The following is a 23,965-nucleotide window of genomic DNA, read 5'->3' on the forward strand; positions in this document are numbered from 1 at the left end:
GAGTGGAGTGACATTTATTTATTTATTTATTGTGTACTGACAAAGTATACAGTATAAAGTACTGACAAAAAAATATCACCAAAGAAGTTTATATTTGGCATAACCTAAAAAGTGAAGGAGAAATTGAGACATTAGCAGATAAAAGCTGGGGTGGGAGGGTGGCGGCGTTCGTTGCTAGCTGACCTGCCCTACAGGTAATGCTAAAGGGAATCTTCAGATTGAAGTGAAAGGATACTAGGTAACAAATCATACCAAAACAAACAAAACAAAAACCCTCTATTAAAGGTAACTTTAGAGGTAGGTATAAAATTATTTTGTAGTTTTATTATTGTTGTAGTTTTTATTTGTAACTCTTTTTAAACACTCTACATTATTTAAGACAAATGCATAAAACAATAATTATAAAACTATGTTAGTGAGAATGTAATGTATAAAGATATAATTTATGATAACCTAAAACAGATATGGACAGCTGTACAGAGGTTGAATTTTGTATATTTAAGCTAAGTTGTTACCAATTCTAACTAGACTGTTAATATTTAGAACTTTTTAAATAATCCCCATGATAACTATTAAAGAAAAAAAAATTTAAATACACAAGAGGAAGTAAGAAGGAAATCAAAATATATACTACAAAAAAAAATCAGGTAGGGGCGCCTGGGTGGCTCAGTGGGTTAAAGCCTCTGCATTCAGCTCAGGTCATGATCCCAGGGTCCTGGGATCGAGCCCCGCATCGGGCTCTCTGCTCAGTGGGGAGCCTGCTTCCTCCCTGCCTCTCTGCCTACTTGTGATCTCTCTCTGTCAAATAAATAAATAAAATCTTAAAAAAAAAAATCAGGTAAACACAAAAAAGTGCAGTAAAGGAGGAAATGAAGAACAAAAAATATATAAGCCCCCCCTAAAAATAGCAAAATGAGGAATTCTTCCTTATCAGTAATCATTTTAATGTTAAATGGATTAAACTCTCCAGACAAAAGCAGAGATTATGAATATGGATAATATCAAAATGAACAAAAACCCATGATCAAAATATATGCTGTGTATGACACATTTATGTTTGATTTAAAGACAAAAATGGATAAAAGACCTTAAGGTGAGGCAGGAATCCATCAGAATCCTAGAGGAGAACATAGGCAGTAACCTCTTCGATATCAGCCACAGCAACTTCTTTCAAGATATATCTCCAAAGGCAAAGGAAACAAAAGCGAAAATGAACTTTTGGGACTTCATCAAGATCAAAAGCTTCTGCACAGCAAAGGAAACAGTCAACAAAACAAAGAGGCAACCCACGGAATGGGAGAAGATATTTGCAAATGACAGTACAAACAAAAGGTTGATATCCAGGATCTATAAAGAACTCTTCAAACTCAACACACACAAAACAGATAATCATGTCAAAAAAAATCGGCAGAAGACATGAACAGACACTTCTCCAATGAAGACATACAAATGGGGCGCCTGGGTGGCTCAGTGGGTTAAGCCGCTGCCTTTGGCTCAGGTCATGATCTCAGGGTCCTGGAATCGAGTCCCGCATCGGGCTCTCTGCTCAACGGAGAGCCTCCTTCCCTTCCTCTCTCTCTGCCTGCCTCTCTTGTGATTTCTCTCTGTCAAATAAATAAATAAAATCTTTAAAAAAAAAATCTTTAAAAAAAAAGGACTGCTACGGTATGTGACCTTTGTGTCAGCTTTCATGTGGAATAATGCTTCTGAGGTTCACCCATGCTATAATTTGTATTAGTACTTATTCTTTTCCGTGGCTTAATAATATTGTACTGTATACATATATCACAATGTTTATCCATTCATCCCTTGATGGATTTTTGGGTTGTTTCCACCTTTTGGCTATTATGAATAATGTTGCTGTGAACATGCAAGTACTCACTTGTCTGAGTAGCTGTGTAGGAATTCACTTGTTGGTTCATATGGTAATTCTGTTTAACTCTTTAAGGAGCCAGCCAACTGTTTCTCATTGCAGCTGCACCACTTTACATTTCACCAATGATGTATAAGTATTCCAGTTCACATTCATACTAACACTTGTTCTTTGCTTTTTTTTTTTAACTTACAGTCATGGAATGAAGTGGTATCTCATTATGATTTTGATTTGCATTTACCTAATGACTAATGCTGTTAAACATCTTTCATATGCTTGTTGGCTATTGCAAATCTTCTTTGAAAAAATAGCTATTCAGGATGCCTGGGTGGATCAGTCAGGTAAGCCTCTCCCTTAGCTCAGGTCATGGTCCCAGGATCCTGGGGTGGAGCCTCACTTCCAGCTCCCTCCTCAGTGGGGAGTCTGCTTTCCCTCTCCCTCTGCCCCTGCCCCTGCTCATGTTCTCTCACTCATTCTCAAATAAATAAAACCTTTTAAAAAAAGAAAAAATAGCTATTCAACTCTTTTGCTCATTTTTGTTGAGTTGTAATTCATATGGATTACATTGAGGATTGGTTTTTCCATTTTTGCAAAAAAAAAAAAAAGCCTTGGAATTTTGATAGGGATTGTATTGCGTCTGTAGATTATTTTTGATAGGGTTTTTTTTGCCATCTTAAAATACTGTATCTTCCAATTCATGATTACAAGGTATATTTCAATTATTTTGGTCGTCTTTAATTTATTTCAGCGATGTTCTATAGTTATTAGTGTACAAGTATTTCATTTTCTTGATTAAGTGTATTCCTAGGTATTTTATTCTTTGGGTACTATTCTAAATGACTTGTTTTCTTAACTTCCTTTTCTGATTGTTCTTTGTTAATCTATTGGCAATACATTGCTGGTTTTTGTGTGTTCATTTTATGTACTGCAACTTTGCTAAATTTATTAGTTCTAATATTTTTTTGGCTTGTTTATGTATTTTTTGCCATTTTCCACTTATAGGATCATGTCATCTGCAAATAGGGATAAACTGATTCTTTTTCCCCAGTCTGGATGCCTTTCCACTTTTTTTTCTTTTTCTTTTTTTTTTTAAGATTTTATTTTATTTATTTGACAGACAGAGATCACAGGTAGGCAGAGAGGCAGCCAGAGAGAGAGAGAGGAGGGGAAGCAGGCTCCCTGTTGAGCAGAGAGCCCGATGCGGGGCTCGATCCCAGAACCCTGGGACCATGACCTGGGCTGAAGGCAGAGGCTTTAACCCACTGAGCCACCCAGGTGCGTCTCCACTTTTTTTTCTTGCCTAACTGTTCTTGGCAAGAACTACCAGTACAATGTTGAATAGCAATGGTGAAAGCATGCATCCCTGTCTTGTTCCTAATCTTAGGGGGAAAATTGTCAGTCTTTGACCACTGAGTATGAAGTTAGCTTTGATGTTTTACATAAATCGTTGTGAGGAATTTCTTTCCAATCCCCAGTGTATTGAGCGTTGTTATCGTGCAATGGCATTGATATTTCCAAAAGCTTTTTCTGTACCAACTGCGATGACCATGTTGGGTACTTTTTTTCTATTACATTGATTTTTTTTTCTTTTTAATGTTGAACCATCCTTGCATCATGGAATAAATCCTATTTGGTCATGATAAAAAATCCTTTTAATATGCTGTCAGATTCCTGTGCTAGTATTTTGTAAAGGATTTGTTCATCTATACTTATAAGTGACATTGGTTTCTTGTTCTTTAGTGTCTGTCTGACTTTGTATCAGGGTAATATGGCTTTATAGAATACATTAGAAGTTGCTTCCTCCTTTTCTATTTTTTGGGAGGGTTTTTGAAGGATTAGTGTTAATTCTTCTTTAAATGTTTGGTATAATTCACCGGTGAAGCTGTATGGCCCTGGATTTTTTTTGTTGTTGAAAGATTTTTTTTTTAAAGACTAATCTGTCTCTTTTTAAAAATGGATTAGTACAATCTCTTTATTCAATATAGATCTCTTTAGATTTTCTAGACCTTCTTGAGTCAGTTTTGGTAAGTTGTGTATTTTCTATAAATTTGTTAATTTCATCTGGGTTATCTAGTTTGTTGGTGTGTAATTGTTCGTAATATTCTCTTATAATTTTTTAATTCCACTAATGATGTCCTTGTGTTCATTTATTTACATCTTTCCTCTCTTTATTGGTCTAGCTATCAATTTGCCAATTTTGTTGATCTTCTCAGAGAACCACTTTTGGTTTCATCAATTCTCTTTATCAATTTCCATTTCATTTATCTCTGCTTTAATCTTTAGTATCTCCTTCTGCTAGATTTTTTTCATTTGCTCTTCATGGCTTCATTATGATGTTTTATTATTTTTATTTATTATTAATTTAAGATATTCCCTCTTTTTTAAAAAAATAGAAATTATTATTGTTATTTTAGAGAGAGGTGAGAGGGAGAGGGAAAACAGAGTCTTAAGCAGACTCTGTGTTGAGCATGGAGCCCGATGTGGGGCTTGATCTCAAGATCCTTGCGATCACAACCTGAGCCAAAACCGAGTCAGTTGCTTAACCAACTGTACCACCCAGGTATCCCCAAAATAGAAATTATTTTTTTAAGATTTATTTGAGAGAGAAAGAGAGAGAGAGCGTACATGCAGGAGCAGAGGGGGAGGGACAGAATAAGCAGACTCCCCACTCAGTGCAGAGCTCTATTAGGGACTTGATGCCAGGATCCTGAGATCATGACCTGAGCCCATTGGATGCTTAACTGACTGGGCCACCCAAGCACCCCAGAAATTATTTTTTAGAGCAGTTTTAAGTATATGGGAAAATTGAGTGGAAGGTACAGAGATTTCCCACATATTCCATGTTCCCACTTATGCATAGCCTCTCCCATTATCAGCATTCCCTACCAGAGCAGTACATTTGTTACAACTGATGACCTACATTGACATAACATTATTACCCAAAGTCCATAATTTATATTAGGATTCATTCTTGGTGTTGACTTTTCTGTGGGTTTGGACAAATATACAATAACATGTGTTCTTAGTATCATACAGAGTAGTTTCACTGACCTAAAAACCCTCTGTGCTCTTTTCATGCCTCCCTCCCCTTTCACCCCTGGCAACCACTCTCTTTATTTTTTCCATCATATTGTCTTTTCCAGAATGTCATGTAGTTGAAACCATATAGTATATAGCCTTTCTAGATTAGTTTCTTTCACTTTGTAATATGTATTTAAATTTCCTGCATTTTTGTTGTTGTTGTTGCTTAGTAGCCCATTTCTTTCCTGCACTGAGTAATATTCATTTGGATGCACCACGGTTTTTATTCATTCTGTTACTGAAGACATCCATGGCTTCTAAGTTTTAAGAATTATGAATAGAGTTGCTATTGAATATGTTATTGAATATGAATTGAATATGAATATGAATGCTATTCATGTGTAAGTTTTTACACAGAAATGTTTTCAACTCCTTTTGGTAAATACCAAACAGTGTAATTTCTGGATTGTATTGGCAAGAGCATGTTTAGTTTTGTAAAAAATTGCCAAACTGTCTCCCAAGATGACTGTACCATTTCCCATTCTTACCAGCAATGAATGTGCATTCTTGTTGCTCCACACCCTCACCAGCATTTGGTGTCGTGTCTTGGATTTTGGCCATTCTATTAAGTATATCACTGTTTTATTTTGCATTTCCCTGATGACATTTGATGAGGAAAATCTTTTCATGTGCTTATTTATCATCTGTATATCTTTTTTGGTGAGGTGTCCATTCAGCTCTTTGGCCCATCTTTTAATTGGGTGGTTTGCTGTTGCTGAGTTGTAAGAGTTTTTGTGTATTTTGGATAACGTTCCTTTATCAGATGTGTCTTTTTGAAAATATTTTCTCCCAGTTTCTGATTTGTCTCCTTGTTCTCTTGACACTTGTTTTCACAGAGCAGAAACTTTTAATTGTAGTGAAGTTCAGCTTATCAATTCTTTCACTCATGGGTTATGCCCATGAATTATGGTCATCACCATACCCAAGGTCATCTGATTTTCTCTTATGTTATCTTCTAGGAGTTTTATTGTTTTGTGTTTTGCATTTAGTTCTGTGATCCATTTTGAGTTAATTTTTGTGAAGGGTGTTAAGTCTGGTTTAGATTTTTTTTTTTTTTGCACAGGTGTATATCTGGTGGTTCCAGCACCATTTGTTGAAGAACCCAATATTTGCTCCATTGTATTGCCTTTGCTCCTCTGTTGAGATTAGTGGGGTACAGTTATGTGGGTCCATTTCTGGACTCTTCATTCTGTTCCATTAATCTATTCATCTATTCTTTAACCAACAGTACACTATCTTAATTACTGCAGCTCTGTGGTAGGTCTTGAAGTTAGTGTTGTTCTTCCAACTTATAAAGAACAACTTTAGACCTTTAATAATGCGGTAGGGTGTAAGAGGAAGGAAAGTGTTTTGTTCCTATGGTTATTTCTCTACCTTTTATTGAGCCTATACTTCTGGATCATGAACTAACTTCATGCATGCTTCCCTCCCTCTCTGGGGTGGGACAAGTTGGCAAGAGGGGTTGGAGTTGGGGATATTCTTTCCCCACCACCATTATGCTCTGATAAAAGCCCAGCAGGTTAGGCTTTGGTAATAGTTTTTCCTGAGGGCCAACCTTGTTAAGAACAGAATGCTCTGGCATACTTCAGAATGGTTCCTTTCCCTCTCTCCATCAGAAGCATGAGGGGATTTTTTCTGATATTAACTTTGAGAATCTGATAGAGACCCAGGGAAAGCTTTAAAATGTTTGGGTTCTTTCCACCTCCATGAGTGGGTCCCCTTTGGAGTTTTTAACTCTTAGAGTTGTCCACATGCCTTGAGAAATCTACCAGTTCAGGTTTCACTACCCTAGCACTGGTTCTCAAAGAAATTGCTATAAGATGTGATTCTCTATATTGACTGTTGGTCTCTTTAATTTGGGGGGCAGTGGTTTGACCTAACTTCTCTCATAGATACAGTGTTAATTTTTTTTTCAGTCTGTTCAGCTTTTGACTTGTTAGAATGAGGTGGTGACTTTCAAACTTCTTACATGCTGGACTGGAATCTGGAAGTATCCCTCTTTTTAAAATGTGTTTACTGCTATAAATTTCCCATTGACCTCTGCTTTCATTGCCTCTCATATGGTTTGGTATGCTGTTTTTGTTTCCTTTCATCTCCAAAAATTTTCAGATTTCCCATGTGATTTTTTTGTCCTCTGGTTGAGTGTGTTGTTTAATTTCTCCATATTTGGAAATTTTCCAATTTCTCTTTTGTTATTTCTAGCCTCATTTGGGGACAGAAGATAATTTGTATAATTTGAGTCTTTTTAATTTATTGAAAATTGTTTTGTAGCCTAAAATGTGGACTATCCTGGAGAATATTTCATGTGTATTTGAGAAGACTGTATTCTGCTTTTATGTGGTGTGTCCCGTAGGTGTTTGTTAGGGTTAGTTGCTTTATAGTGTTGTTAAAATCCTAGATTTTTTTCTATTGTTTTATCCATTATTGAAATCTTCAAACATAATAGAAATGTCCATTTCTCCATTTCTGTCAAAGTTTGCTTCATTATTTTGGAGTTCTATTTTTGGGGACATGTAGTTATAATTGTTCTTTTTTTAAAATATTTTATTTATTTATTTTGACAGGCAGAGATCACAAGTAGGCAGAGAGGCAGGCAGAGAGAGAGGAAGGGAAGCAGGCTCCCTGCTGAGCAGAGAGCCCGATGCGGGGCTCGATCCCAGGACCCTGAGATCATGATCTGAGCGGAAGGCAGAGGCTTTAACCACTGAGCCACCCAGGCGCCCCTATAATTGTTCTTGATGAACTAATTCTTAGAGATTATAGGTACTTTTTTCTCTCTTGTAACAGTTTTTTTTTTTAAAGATTTTATTTATTTATTTATTTATTTGACAGCGAGAGAAAGAGATCACAAGTAGGCAGAGAGGCAGGCAGCGAGAGAGAGAGAGAGAGAGAGAGAGAGAAGCAGGCTCCCTGCCGAGCAGAGATCCCGATGTGGGACTCGATCCCAGGACCCTGAGATCATGACCTGAGCCGAAGGCAGCGGCTTAACCCACTGAGCCACCCAGGCGCCCCTCTTGTAACAGTTTTTGACTCTTGTCTACATTGTCTGCTATTAGCACAAGCATTTCAGTTCTCTTTTGGTTACTATTTGCATGGAATATCTTTCTCATGCTTTCACCTTCAACCCGTTTTCTTGTTTTTTTTTTTTTTTTAAATATTCTATTTATTTATTTGACAGAGCAAGAGTGTGCACAAGCAGGGGGAATGGCAGGCAGAGGGGAAGCAGGGTCCCCACTGAGCAGGGAGCCCAATGTGAGACTCGATCCCAGGAGGACCCTGCGATCATGACCTGAACCAAAGGCAGATGCTCAACCAGCTGAGCCACTCAGGTGCCCTTCAACCCGTTTTTGCCTTTTTTTTTTTTTTTTTTTTAGATTTTATTTATTTATTTGACACAGAGAGAGATCACAAGTAGGCAGAGAGGCGGGCGGAGAAGGGGGACTCGATCCCAGGACGCCAATATCATGACCTGAGCTGAAGGCAGAGGCTTAACCCACGGACCCACCCAGACACCGCCCCCCATTTTTGTCTTTTTTGTTTTGTTTTGTTTTTGGGTTTTTTGTTTGTTTGTTTTATTATTTTTTATTTATTTCTTTTCAGTGTAACAGAATTCGTTGTTTATGCACCACACCCAGTGCTCCATGCAATACGTGCCCTCCCTAATACCCACCACCTGGCTCCCCCAACCTCCCATCTCCTGCCCCTTCAAAACCCTCAGGTTGTTTTTCAGAGTCCATAGTCTCTCATGGTTCATCTCCCTCTCCAATTTCCCTCAACTCCCTTCTCCTCTCCATCTCCCCATGTCCTCCTTGTTATTTCTTATGCTCCACAAATAAGCGAAACCATATGATAAATGACTCTCTCTGCTTGACTTATTTCACTCAGCATAATCTCTTCCAGTCCCATCCATGTTGATACAAAAGTTGGGTATTCATCCTTCCTGATGGAGGCATAATACTCCATAGTGTATATGGACCACATCTTCCTTATTCATTCGTCGGTTGAAGGGCATCTTGGTTCTTTCCACCGTTTGGCGACCATGGCCATTGCTGCTATGAACATTGGGATACAGATAGCCCTTCTTTTCACTCCATCTGCATCTTCAGGGTAAATACCCAGTAGTGCAATTGCAGGGTCATAGGGAAATTCTATTTTTAGTTTCTTAAGCAATCTCCACACTGTTCTCCAGAGTGGCTGCACCAACTTGCATTCCCACCAACAGTGGAAGAGGGTTCTCCTTTCTCCACATCCTCCCCAACACACATTGTTTCCTGTCTTGCTAATTTTGGCTGTTCAAACTGGTGTAAGGTGGTATCTCCCTGTGGTTTTAATTTGAATCTCCCTGATGGCTAGTGATGATGAACATTTTTTCATGTGTCTGATAGCCATTTGTATGTCTTCATTGGAGAAGTGTCTGTTCATGTCTTCTGCCGATTTTTTTTGACATGATTATCTGTTTTGTGTGTGTTGAGTTTGAAGAGTTCTTTATAGATCCTGGATATCAACCTTTTGTTTGTACTGTCATTTGCAAATATCTTCTCCCATTCCGTGGGTTGCCTCTTTGTTTTGTTGACTGTTTCCTTTGCTGTGCAGAAGCTTTTGATCTTGATGAAGTCCCAAAAGTTCATTTTCGCTTTTGTTTCCTTTGCCTTTGGAGATATATCTTGAAAGAAGTTGCTGTGGCTGATATCGAAGAGGTTACTGCCTATGTTCTCCTCTAGGATTCTGATGGATTCCTGCCTCACCTTAAGGTCTTTTATCCATTTTTGTCTTTAAATCAAACATAAATGTGTCATACACAGCATATATTTTGATCATGGGTTTTTGTTCATTTTGATATTATCCATATTCATAATCTCTGCTTTTGTCTGGAGAGTTTAATCCATTTAACATTAAAATGATTACTGATAAGGAAGAATTCCTCATTTTGCTATTTTTTTGGGGGGGAGCCTTATATATTTTTTGTTCTTCATTTCCTCCTTTACTGCACTTTTTTGTGTTTACCTGATTTTTTTTTTAAGATTTTATTTATTTATTTGACAGAGAGAGATCACAAGTAGGCAGAGAGGCAGGGAGGAAGCAGGCTCCCCACTGAGCAGAGAGCCCGATGCGGGGCTCGATCCCAGGACCCTGGGATCATGACCTGAGCTGAATGCAGAGGCTTTAACCCACTGAGCCACCCAGGCGCCCCTACCTGATTTTTTTTTGTAGTATATATTTTGATTTCCTTCTTATTTCCTCTTGTGTATTTAAATTTTTTTTTCTTTAATAGTTATCATGGGGATTATTTAAAAGTTCTAAATATTAACAGTCTAGTTAGAATTGGTAACAACTTAGCTTAAATATACAAAATTCAACCTCTGTACAGCTGTCCATATCTGTTTTAGGTTATCATAAATTATATCTTTATACATTACATTCTCACTAACATAGTTTTATAATTATTGTTTTATGCATTTGTCTTAAATAATGTAGAGTGTTTAAAAAGAGTTACAAATAAAAACTACAACAATAATAAAACTACAAAATAATTTTATACCTACCTCTAAAGTTACCTTTAATAGAGGGTTTTTGTTTTGTTTGTTTTGGTATGATTTGTTACCTAGTACCTCCATCTCCCCATATCCAACTTGCATTCCCACCAACAGTGGAAGAGGGTTCCCCTTTCTCCATATCCTCTCCAACACACGTTGTTTCCTGTCTTGCTAATTTTGGCCATTCTAACTGGTGTAAGGTGGTATCTCAATGTGGTTTTGATTTGAATCTCCCTGATGGACAGCTCTCATTTTTTTTTTTAACTTTTGACCACTTGTTTTAGAAATTTTTTTTTTTTAAAGATTTCATTTATTTGTCAGAGAGAGAACAAACAGGGGGAGCGGCAGGCAGAGGGAGAAGAAAGCTCTCTGCTGAGCAGGGAGCCCAATGTGGGACTCAATCCCAGGACCTGGGATCATGACCTGGGCTGAAGGCAGACACTTAATCAATTGAACCACCCAGGCATCCTTTGGCCACTTGTTTTATAAGTGGTAACTAACAACCAAGTTCCAATAGCTTATTAAAAGATTTAGGGTATGTGAGGTAGGATTGTTCTAAATTTTTATGTTCGGGGTGACTTTCTTCTGAAGAGAGATCCTTATCTGCCATTTGTGTTTGCTGCTTTTTTCCTTTTATTATCTTTTTTTTTTTTTTTTTTGAAACTGTGTCGATTCCTTTCTAACAGTTACATTCAAATGAGAAGAGGTCTTCTTGAAACTGTCCTTTGCTGGCATTTTCGAAGAGACCAGTACTGGGTTCCAGGATAATAGGAATTCCCTTATGACATAGGAAGGTATGTGTGAAGGACATATTTTTGCTTTCCATATTCTCCCAACCACAAGAGATTGGGGTCTTTCATGCTGTTTACAGTCCAGAATCTCTGTTCCAGCTGCTTCACCTGCTGCACAGAGCCTTAGTGTGTCATTTATCTTTGCCTCTTCAACATATTTTTGGTAATAGACTAAGGAAGGGAAGGCACAGGACACCAGGGTGGTTGGACTTTCCCATCAGGTGTTTTGCCACCCACCTGGGGCATTTGCTTGCATGACATACTGAGTCTCTGTGTGCAGGTGTGCAGGTCATTCCCAGAAGACGCTGCTGCACCATCTTCATTTCTTGGACATTTCTGTTAAAAAATTTTAAATGCATCTTAAATTCTTTCTTTTTAAAAGATTTTATTTATTTGACAGAGAGAGCATGAGAGCAAGAGCACAGGCAGGGGGAGTGGCAGGCAGAGGGAGAGGGAGAAGCAGGCTCTCTGAGGAGCAGGACTGATGTGGAGCTTGATTCCAGGATCCTGAGATCACGACCAAAGGAAGACACTTAACCAACTGAGCCACCCAGGTCTTCCAAATGCATCTTAAATTCTTTAAAAAAAAAAATTTTTTTTAGTAGGCTTCATGCACTGTGTGGAGCCCAACACAGGGCTTGAACTCATGACCCTGAGATCAAGACCTGAGGTGAGATCAAAAGTCAGAAGCTTAACTGACTGAGCCACTCAGGTGCCCCAATTCTTTAATACTCTGAATACGTGCATTTTATCAGTACCCATTTTATAACATTCTATTTGTGCTATAGATGAAGGAAAGCAATATAAATTGTTTTGTGCTTAGTTCAGAATTAAAAAAATAAAAATAAATAAGTAATCATATTATGTAGGTTAACTGGAACACTCAGCTGAGGAACAATGAGTCGGCTTCACTAGGTACTGATACCTTCCCAAGAGCTAACGTCTCCTCTTCACTCTTTCCTATCACAATACCTAAATGGTGACCGGGCTGAATCCCAACACCAAGTGTTACCAGGCCTTTCACAGCCAGCCCTGAAGTGGTTAGTGAGGAATACAGCTAGGGATTGGCCTGACTATTCAACACAGACTAGTATCCCAGACTTTCACTTCATCTCGGTTAAAAAAAAATGTTAATGCAAACACGGAGTTGTTTCTTATTTTTAAGCTCTGTTTTCCCTTCACAGCTATAGTTCTCAACCCCCCATACGTCTGAGAGATGTGCCCCCATCTGCCCGCACATTAACTGTTACAGGGATGCTTAATCCCAAGCACAGTTTCTCAATGTGTGTTCCACTGATGACAGATGCAGTAGAATCTCGGATAAGCCTTAGAACAGCATTGTACTCAAGGGTTCAAAGACATAAGGTCTCACCTCAAATGTACTGGATCAGTCTTTAGGGTTGAGACCAGTGCTTTAACAAAAGCGCTTGGTCTTCAAGCTCAAATTTGAGAACCATTGTCTGGGACATTGATTCAGACTTTGAGTTTTTCCACCTCAATTTCTCACAGTTCTCATCTTCACCCCACCTCTACCTCCCCCTGCAGAGAATCATTGCTCAGAGCAAGAACCTGCTTCTCTTTGGGTAGCTCTCCATCATCTCAGACAATCTCCATCCATGTTCCATTTCCGTAGCTCTTTAGCCCTCAGCAATGCATTCCCCTGTCATTTTCTGTGTAAGTTGAGTATGAAGCCAAAACATGGTTTTCTGAACAACTAACAGTGTCTGATTCCTAAGGTACAAACTTGAGATTCTAATTAATTCCTATGAACAGAGTCCTCCACTTTCCTGAAAGTAGTATTCCTGTTATTTCATAATGTAATCACTTCCTCCTTAATAAAAAATAAGTTGAGGGGTGCCTGGTGGCTCAGTGGGTTAAAGCCTCTGCCTTTGGCTCAGGTCATGATCTCAGGGTCCTGGGATGGAGCCCTGCATCAGGCTTTCGGCTCCGCGGGGAGCCTGCTTCCTCCTCTCTCTCTCTGCCTGCCTCTCTGCCTACTTGTGATCTCTGTCTGTCAAATAAATAAATAAATAAAATAAAAAATAAAAAATAAGTTGAACTTTAAAAAGACCAATTGCTTACATACTGGCATTTTTATTTATCTTTGATAAAAGGCCTATGGGGACTTTTCAGAGAAACCTAATCATCAAAAGGGTAATACAACTCAAAGAGGAAAAAAAAAAAAAACCTATGCAGAGACTACCTAAAAATTCAGAAACCTAAGTAATAAAAAGAAATTATAATATATCTTCTGTCTCATTGTAGCATTTAAAAGCCATGCTTTAGGTTTGCTATAGCTCAGTTCTATTTTAAAATTCCTCCTTCTATTTTTCTTTCTTAGAGAGGGATCATTAGCTTTTGTGACAGGTTTTTGCTCTTCATGGATAAATATTTCCATTCTGTTCCTTGGTAACTGCACTCTAAGAACATGATGTCATTGCTTGCTATTTTGGGTTTGGAACTATTTTTATACAGTATTTGCCTTGTCCTGGCTCTCTGGTTTTATCAAGTGATTTAAGCCAATGCCACTACTCAGTGTGGGCCAAGCAAGATAGGCAGCATCAGCATCCTTTGGGAGCTTCTTAGAAATGCAAATTGTCAAGCCCACACCACAGAATTTCTGGGAGCCGGCATTCTGTGTTTCAACAAAGCTTCGAAGAGTATTCTACTACATGCCACAAGTGTGACAGAAGCTGTTATGAAAGGATTTAGCCTTGCATTAAGAAAAAGAGTTATCTACCCTTTCAATGTCTATTTTTTAAAAAAATCTCATGCTTGGACAAACTAATAGATTTTCACTGAAATACCAACTCCCTTTCCTGACAATTTTTTTTTGGTGTGGGTGTGTTGTGGGGGGGGGGCGGTGCACAGAGAGGAGCTGTTCAAGGTACTTTATCGTTTCCCTGGTGACCAGAAATTGACAGCTTTGAAATATAATTCATACACCATACAATTCATTTATTTGAAAAGCACAGTTCAATTGTTTTTAGTATATCCATAGATATGCACACATGTGGATACACAGCCATCTCCACAGCCAGGTCCCTTTCATTGGTAGGTCATAGCTGGCTAGAGTATAATCACAAAGATCCAGAGGTCATAGTCAAGCTTGGCCAGGAAGAGTGCCATGATGGATTAGCCATGTCTGCTATGGTTATGGGGTTGAAGAATCATGGCATTTGGGACATTTATTTGCCCCAACAACATATATTCTCATTTCAAATGCATCTAGGAAGGCAGCAGAATTTGGTTTGGGTGAAGGCAAACAAGACAAAGCAACCCTAAAACAATACCAATAACAACAAACACCTGTGCCTTCAAGCCACAGAAGGAGGCCAGCCCCAATGTGGAAGATTCTTGAGAAAATCATAAATGAGACTGAGTTGACCCAGAACATGTGGTCAAAGCTTATGTTAATTAAAACTTACGCCCTGCTGTGTTTATTTATGCTCAATATCATTTGGCTTGATGAAAACAGGTGTTGAACACAGAATGACATTGAATGAAGTTTAAGATCCCAGTTGTTTTTGAAGTCTGTGTAAGCTTTTCTAAATGCTTCTAGATTTATTGGAGCAAGTATCCTACTACAGAAGCTATTTATTAAACACACAGAAAATACCCCTGCGTGGTGATTTCTTTTTTTCTCATAATATATATTTGCTCTAAGAATCAGGAGAAAAAATATTTTAGTCAAACTGTGACTTGGTATTACTTTCACATACACCGTCCACTGCATGGAGATATGGCCTGGTGAGATACTCTGTTAATCTGCACAAAACAAGAAATACCATTACAGAAGAATCTATTCTGGAAATGACCCATTTATTTAATTTTTGGATTCCCATTTTCAACTATTTCAGGAGTCAAATGAATAGACTTCATACCAAAATTATCCTGAACACAGTCTAGTGTTTACCTCTATAATTCCAAGAGTTTTGGATCTTTGTTCCTTTGGTCATTATTATGAACACTAATTATCTCAGCAAATCATTAAAGATGATTTTGCTAATTGCTCATTTTGGATTATGCATTTATAAGTTATCCTTATTTAAAATTATTGTGATAAAATGACCTTCTATATAGTTGTAGAACAACTTTTTTAAAATTTCAGTATATATTTTGAATAGAATGAGTTAATTACTCTACATTGTATCAATTGACTGTGAACACCTCGAGGGTGGGGACCAAGTTTTTCCATGTTTTCAATTTCCTCCTCACAGTGTAGACCGGTGTGTAGACTAAAAAGGAGCTTAAAAAATGTATTGAATTAGAGTAAACAACAACAACAACAGAAAACCTATTCCAATAATAAATTTAATCTTGGCTTGATATATGGCTATATTGTCATAGTAATAATCCCTATATACATATATAGATATCCTTGTATTTTACAAAGTGCTTTCTCCTAAGCTTTCTTATTTGGACCTCAAAAAATGTTAGGTAATCAGGGAAAAATGAGAAAAATAAAATTCCAAGAATTGAATCTTTTACCCTGTAAGGTATCTATTTCTGGCCCCCAGTTTGCTCATCTGTAAGCATGTTGGTGTTGGGGTGAAAGTTATATGGTCTGTAAGAGTCTTTCCTTTAAATATGTTAGAGTTTATTTTTAAAATAAGTATGTTAGGGTTTAGCTATTATATTCCAGTATTCAAAGTAGCCATGCAGGGATGCCTGGGTGGCTCAGTCAGTTAAGCTTCTGCCTTCTGCTCAGGTCATGATCCCAGAGTCCTGGGATCCAGCCCCATGTCTGACTCCCTGCTTGGCAGGTAGTCTGCTTCTCCCTCTCCCTCTGCCTGCCACTCCCCCTGCTTGTTCTCTTTCTGTCTGTCAAATAAATAAAATCTTAAAAACAAAAAAACCAAAAACCACAGAGTGGCCATGCAGATCAAATTTTCCTTGATTCCAGAGCAACCTTAGCCAAAGTCTTCAACACAGTTTTTAGATGAAGGATTACTAATTACACTAAGTACAGGAAAGTCGGTTTGAGTCAGGGTTTTTTAACCTCAGCACTATTCTGTGTATCCTGTGGTACAGGAGGTGTCGGTCCTGTATATTGTAAGATGCGGGTGCACTGTAGGGTGGAGGTGTTATTCCTTACTCCCTGTAAGACCAGCCCATTCATAATGTGGCTAAATGAGAGAAAGTAGCATGGTGAGAATGCAGACCACTGACCAGTGAGCCTTTCACTGAGCAGATGAGGAAATTCACCTTGTTCTCCCGCACCTGAGCCCTTACCTTACTTATTTTCTAGGAAGTGTCCTGTCTGGATGACACCGTCAGAGACCGTTCAACGTTTGCCACAACTGTGGGGGCAGAGTATGTATTGCCATCTAAAATATTACCTTCTAGATATGTTTCTTAAGAGTATTGCCCAATTCTTAAGAAAAAAGTGTACCTTTTCAGTCCGAAGAAAGGCCACAGGACCGTTCTAATAATGACTTAACCTTAACTTGTTCAGTCATTATCACTGAAACAAAAGAATACCCCATGGGTCAGTTGAATTCACACACTACAAAGGAGGTGCTGCTGTGGGGCTTCCCAGAAATGGGCTCCTGGGAAGCTTGTTTTATATTCCTTACTGCTCAAGCCAGTTCTGCCTAATGACCAAATTCTTAGTCTTTTTATAATTGCTGAGATTGGATAACTCACCTGTCTACTTGATGGTCTTTCTACTAAATCTGTTCAGTTCTAGAAGAGAGGAACCCCTTTCTCTGAGTGTGGTTACATAGTTATCTCCACCATATTGAACGAAAACTCTTCTAGGCAAGACCTAGTTTTAGGACTGATCAAAGAGACTGAGGCACAGTGGCAAAGGGAGTGGGTCTGAGCGAGGGCAGTACCAGAGAAGATGGAAGAAAGCAAAGAAAATTGCTAAAAATGTTTGGACATTGATTGGATGTGGTGCTCAATTGCAGGAAGTGGGTAGAAGGGGTGGTTGAAAATAATTCACCTGAGTACCTCTCCTTAACCAGTCCAGGAGATCCAAGGAAAGAAGTGGTAGTGGGGTGCGGACAGAAGAGAATACAAGAGGAATTAAGAAACAACAACAACTTGCAGTCCTAAATGCTTCAAAGGAATTAAGATGCATGAAGGTAAAAAGAGACAATATAAAGGTCATCAGCAGTTATCAAGGGAACAAATTCCACAGTGCCCTCAGTTAAAAAAAAACAAACCTATTCCATTACCTGTAATTGAAAAACATGGTCACATGATGGATTTTGATTGAGTTATGGAAGTATTTATATGCATTATTTCAATGGTCAAAAAGGGAATAGCCTCTGATGAATCACCATTACTGAATAAACATATATAATAAGATGGAACTAATGTACTTTCATGATTGGGGCAAATTATAGGAATGAACTGAGGTGCAAGAAGGGAATAGGTAAGGATATGAATAATTTTAGAGAAATGTAGAAGGAACAGGAGAAGCCACTGCTCAGATTGTTAAAAGCAGGCTGGAACTGCTCCTGCTGAGGGAGCTCTGAGGTACCCTGCAGAGGTCAAGACAGCCTCTGGACATTTGTTTGTTTGTTTTTTAAACTGTTTTTGTTTTCAACAGAATATGCTGTTAATAAGTGACCTGCATGGGACACCTGGGTGGCTCAGTGGGTTAGGCCGCTGGCTTTGGCTCAGGTCATGATCCCAGGGTTCTGGGATAGAGTCCCGCATCGGGCTCCTTGCTTGGCAAAGAGACTGCTTCTCTTTCTGCCTCTGCCTGCCTCTCTGACTACTTGTGTGTTCTCTCTCTCTTCCTGACAAATAAATATATAAATAAAATCTTAAAAAAAAAAAAAGTGACCTGCATACTTTTCATCAGACTAGCAATGATTTTGGTGATTTATCTGCTAAGAGAAGATGTTTTGAAAGTAGACATTTGAGGGTAACATTTTAATGATTGAATTTGTAGGACCCAATTACTATATCCCAAATAGCTAAGAGAAAGTGGAGGAAGACTTGATTGGCTATTTTTATTGTTATTTTTCTGGTTTTAAGATTAATAAGGTAAACAACAGTCAATTATAGAAAATGAAACATGCCAAGTAGGAATGTCCTGTAATCTCATCTTTCAGTGCTTACCTCTTTCAAGATTTGGTACATTTCCTCCCAAATTTTCATTTTCTAAACATAGCCTAGCTTTTTATAAAAATGGGGTAGTTCAGTACGTTCTATTCTACAACTTGCTTTTCACCCTGTTTAACTGTATAGCTTGCACATTTCCCCACATCAATACATGTAAAGCCACCTTTCTAAATGAATGCAAAGTATTTTATCATACAGTTACTATATATGAAAATATTTCCTAATCAGGCAAGTGTGAAGGAGAAAAACCTGGATTATTCTTTTTAGCATACCTCAAAATCTTTATTTTATGAAGAACTTGTCCTATGTTTTCGGCTCCACAGAAATAAAATGTGGACTGCTGTGAGCTGGCAAGCTTGGTAATGCCTTTTTTCCTTCTCTTTCATAAAAGAAGAGGTAGCCAAGTCTCTAAATAAGATCTCTGGGGGAAAAAAAATCTCGACCAAGTACCAGATTTTGTGTGGTCATAAAATGTAAAGTATATGTTACACATTAGGAAATAGCTTGAAGAATTATCTTAAATTTAATTATATGATAAAAAGGTATCACTGAATATATCACGCCCACTGAAATGTCTGAGGCTAGGCATAAAAATTCCTTAGCGCTTCCAGTTTTAAAGTATGTTCCAAGTAAAAGGATAAACTGGGAAGCCATCCCACAGAATATGGGATGTAGATTTGCTTGGTGGGAAGGAGTTGGCTAGGTAAGAGAGGACATGTGGCTTCCTTTGCTATTTCTTTGATGCTGCAGATCTTTTAAGTGGCTTCCCTGCCCTCAGAGATGACTGACAGGGTTTTTCCTCTGTACTTTCCATTCCTGAGTAGTTCCACAATCCTTAACCTCCTCCTCCCAGGTTCATCCAAGCAAAGGAGTTAAGAAACCTGTTTCATGAAACTACCTACTTTTCTAGTCTTTCTCCCATTAAATGTATTGGGGTGGGTTCTTTTGCCCTTTTTTCTTATACATGATACAAATTCTTACTTCATGTATTTTTAAATCAACTTAAATTTGTGTTAGTCCTTAGATTCCTTGTGAAGAAACTCTTTTTATTTGAAACCTTTTCTATGTTTTAAATTACACAATAAAAATAAAAGTTCAATCTTTTATAAAAACAAAAATAAAAATAAAGCAGGCTGAATCTCATAAGGGGAAAATCCTGATCAAGAAAACTGAAAACAGAGAATGACTGTCCCTCAATTTTTCCTTTTTTAAACAACTAATTAGGCATCCATCCATGAACAAAAGTGCCACTTGCCAGTTGTGGGACCCAGCACCAAATGCAAAAGGACTTGGGAGAAGTCTCTTTGCATCTGGTAGTAGGCAAACAGGATATTTTGTACAGGCTGTGGAACCTACAGGCTCAGTATAGTCTGTGGAGGCAGCAGGAGTTGGAAAAGCTGCCCCCAGCTCCTCTCAGGGCAGATATGGAGAATGCCAACAGGCTGACACTCTAAGGCAAGAGACTTTGTAAAATTCCAGCCTTCACGAGGGGAAGATTCTAACATACTATTGGAAAAATTATAAATTTGGATACACTTAAGAAGGCAAGAAGAATTTTGTCAGAATTTTGTTACCTGGCCTCCCAAGGTAACACAGCATGGGGCTGAACTAGCAGGTAGTGACCTCTCCATCAACAATAAAGGAGAGTGGTGAGTGTCCAGGCACCTCAGCTGTGCAGCACACTGCTGGAAAAACCCATTTATCTCCAGCAGCACCAACAGTACTGAGGTGCAACCTCTGTAACTTGGGGGAAGCAAGAGATCAAGGAAGAGGCTCTTTGTATCAAGATGTTCTTTGATAAGAACATCAAAGAGGGTTAAAAAGGGAATGAGCCTCTGGAAAAATCTCACTTGAGGCTGTCCAACTCAGGCCACAGGCAACCCCCATCACCCAGACAGCTAAACTTCACTCTGCAGCCAGCTCTTTGTGGGTGCTCCTGAGTGCAGCACCCAGAGTGAGGTCCAGTGAATGGAGTTCTCTGGGGGCAGTGGGTGGTGGTGGTGGTGGTGGTGGTGTTGGGACCGGAATCAGACCAGTCTATGGAAAAGGGAGAAACAACAGACTTGAGTGGTAGTGCCAACTTCTGGAAAACAGAGGAGAGGATTCCAACAGCCAACCTGGTCAGTTGTAAGAACCAGAGAAAACTAAAAAGCTTAAGAATTCTGCCTTAAGTGGGACTAAGAAGTATAAAGCAGGTGTATCTATGCAAGGTTAGAGAAAACCCCAGATAAACAGGGCCAACAGATAGTATATTCCTTCTGAAGCTAACTAATAAAGATTGGAGGCATTCTGCTACTTGAATGCAAAAACAGCAATGCAAAACTCCAAAGAGCATGATGAATGAAGGAAACAAGTCATCATCTAAAGGTAACAATAATCCTCTAATAACTGAACTCAATGACATAGAATTTCACAATCTAGCTCATAAAGGATTCAAAATGGCTGTTTTGAGACACTCCATGAGCTACAAGAAAACATAGAAAAAACAACTCAAAGAAATCAGGAATACATAAACAGAACAATAATTTTAACAAAGAGGAATCACACATACACAAAAGGACCAAACAGAAAATCTAGAGTTGAAGAATTCAATGAATGGAAAAAAAAAAAAAAAAAAAAAGGCAAAGTAAACCAAAGGGATGGTAGAATAAGTGAGCAAGGGGATAGGAACTTCCAAATAACCCAACTGGAGGAGAACAAAGAAAAGAATGAAAAAGACCAAAAAAAGCACACGTGATCTATGGGAATCCATCAAACATACAAATATTAAAGAAATTAGTATTCTAGAAGGAGAAGAAAGGGAGAAAAAGCACAGAAGTGTATTTAAATAGCTAAAAAATTTCCCAAGCCTGGTAAAGACTTGGACATCCAACTTTACTAAGCTAATAGATCACCCTATTATTTCAGTGAAAAAGAGAGCTACTCCAAAACTAGATGGTCAACTAACCATCGACAAAGCAGGAAGGAATATCCAGTGGAAAAAAAGACCATTTCTTCAACAAATGGTGTGAGAAAATGGGACAACATGCAAAAGAATGAATCTGGACTTCTTACAATATAGACAAAAATAAATTCAAAATGGATGAAAGACTTAAATGTAAGACAGGAAACCATCAAGATCCTAAAGGGAACATAGGCAGTAACCTCTTTGACATTGGCTGTAGCAATTGCTTACTAGATAGATCTCTGGAGCAAGGGAAACAGAAGAAAAAAAAAAAACTACTGGGACTTCATCACAATAAAAAGCTGCTGTACTGTGAAGCAAACAATCAACAAAACTAATGGGTAACCTACAGAGTGGGAAAAGATATTTGCCAATGACCTGATGAGGGATTAGTAGCCAAAATCTATAAAGGAATTATCAAACTCAATAGTTCAAAAAACAAATAATCCAGTTAAAAAATGGGCAGAAGACATTTTTCCAAGGAAGACACCCAGATGGTTAATAGACAAATGAGAAGATGCTCAACACCCGTCACCATCAGGAAATACAAATCAAAATTATAATGAGAGATCACCTCATAGCAGTCAGAATGGCTAAAATTAACAACACAGGAAAGGACAGGTATTGGTGAGGATTTGGAGAAAGGGAAACCCTTGTGCACTGTTGTTCAGAATGTGAACTGGTATAGCCACTCTGGAAAACAGTATGGAGTTTCCTAAAAATGTTAAAAATAGAAATATCCTACAACCCAGCAATCACACTACTAGGTATTTACACAAATGATACAAAAATACTGATTCAAAGGGCTATAGACACTTAAATGTTTATAGCAGCATTATCAACAAATACCCAAATTATAGGATGAGCCCAAATGTCTATGGGCTCATGAATGGATAAATGCGATGTGGTATACATGTACACAATGGAATATTACTCAGCCATAAAAAAGATTGCAATTTTGCCATTTGTAATGACGTGGATGGCATTAGAGAGTATTATGCTAAGTGAAATAATCAGAGAAAGACAAATACCATATGATTTCACTCATATATGGAATTTAAGAAACAAAACAGATGAATATGGGGTGGGAGGAAGAAGAGGCAAACCACAGAACAGTCTCAACCATAGAGAACCAGCAGGGTTACTGGAAGGGAGGTGGGCAATGGGATGAGTTAAACGGATGATTGGTGATAAGGAAGGCACTTGCAATAAGCACTGGTTGTTTTATGTAAGTGATGAATAGTTAAATTCTACACTTGAGACTACTATACTGTGTATTAACTGGAATTTAAATAAAAACTTGTAAAAAGAAAAAACCCTACCTCTACGAAAGCATACTAAAAGTTCAGAATGTTGAAGGCATACCATGCTATTTCCTTCTTCTTGCAGGAAAAAAAAAAAATTACAAAAATTACAAAAAAAATTACAAAAAAAAAAAAAAAAGAATTACAAGACCAGTGTAATCTTGACCCTGAGCTGTTCTAGCTAGGGTGAAAGGTGGAGAAGGGTAAAGTTTACCTGTTTTTTAAAAACATTTTTACTTATTTATTTATCTGACAGAAAGAGAGTACAAGCAGGAGAAGTGGCAGGTGGAGGGAGAAGCAGGCTCCTGGCTGAGCAGAGAGCCTGATGTGGGGCTCAAACCCTCCTGGGATCATGAACTGAGCTGAAGGCAGATGCTTAATGACTGAGTCACCCAGGCACCCCTTACCTGATTTTCTTACCCAATGAATGTAGTTCTTCTCCGCTTTGTGCTTGTTTGGAGTACTGAAACCTCTCGCAGGGATCTTGACCTCTAATAAAAGCATTTTTGCCCTTAAGAGGTTGTTAAGTTAAACTGATGGTTACCAGTGGAGACGTGGGTTGGGGAATGGGTTAAATAGGTGATGGAGATTAAAGAGTGCACTTGTTAGGATGAGCACTGCATGTTTTATGGAAGTATTGAATCACTATGTTGTAAACCTGAAACTTGTATTACATTGTATATTAACTAATGAATTTAAATATGAGAGACCTACTTAACACATACTACAATGAACATGTTAAAAATGAAAAATAAATGGAAAATGCTAAAAGCAGTTAGAGCTGGGGTATAGAGGAGGAGAAAAGATTCTAACCTACAAAGGAACCCCCAATTAAGCCTAATTCAACAGATTTCTCAACAGAAACTCCACAGACCATGAGAGTAAAACAATATATTCCAAGTGTTAAAACTGCCAACCAAGAATAATGTATCCAGTAGAGTTATCCTTCAAATATGGAGAAATAAAGACTTTTCTTTAAGCATGCTAACATTTTCATTATACTGGGTTGCAGGGAAGAAGAGTGAGCGAAAGGGGAAGTTATCTTAGTTGAAGAAACAATAGCTGAAAACTCCCCTAACCTGGGAAGGAAACATATTCAGGTGCAGAAAGCAAAGAGGGTCCCAAACAAGGTAAACTTAAGGAGGCCTACACCAGGATATGTAATAATTAAGATATCAAAGGTAATCTTTTTAAAGAGTTTATTTATTTATTTGACAGACAGAGATCACAAGTAGGCAGAGAGGCAGACAGAGAGAGGGGGGGAAGCAGGCTCCCTGCTGAACAGACAGTCCGATGCGGGGCTCGATCCCAGAACCCTGGGATCATGACCTGGCCAAAGGCAGAGGCTTAACCCA

This window comes from Meles meles, chromosome 16 (genome assembly GCF_922984935.1).
Source record: "Meles meles chromosome 16, mMelMel3.1 paternal haplotype, whole genome shotgun sequence".
Taxonomy (NCBI): Eukaryota; Metazoa; Chordata; class Mammalia; order Carnivora; family Mustelidae; genus Meles; species Meles meles.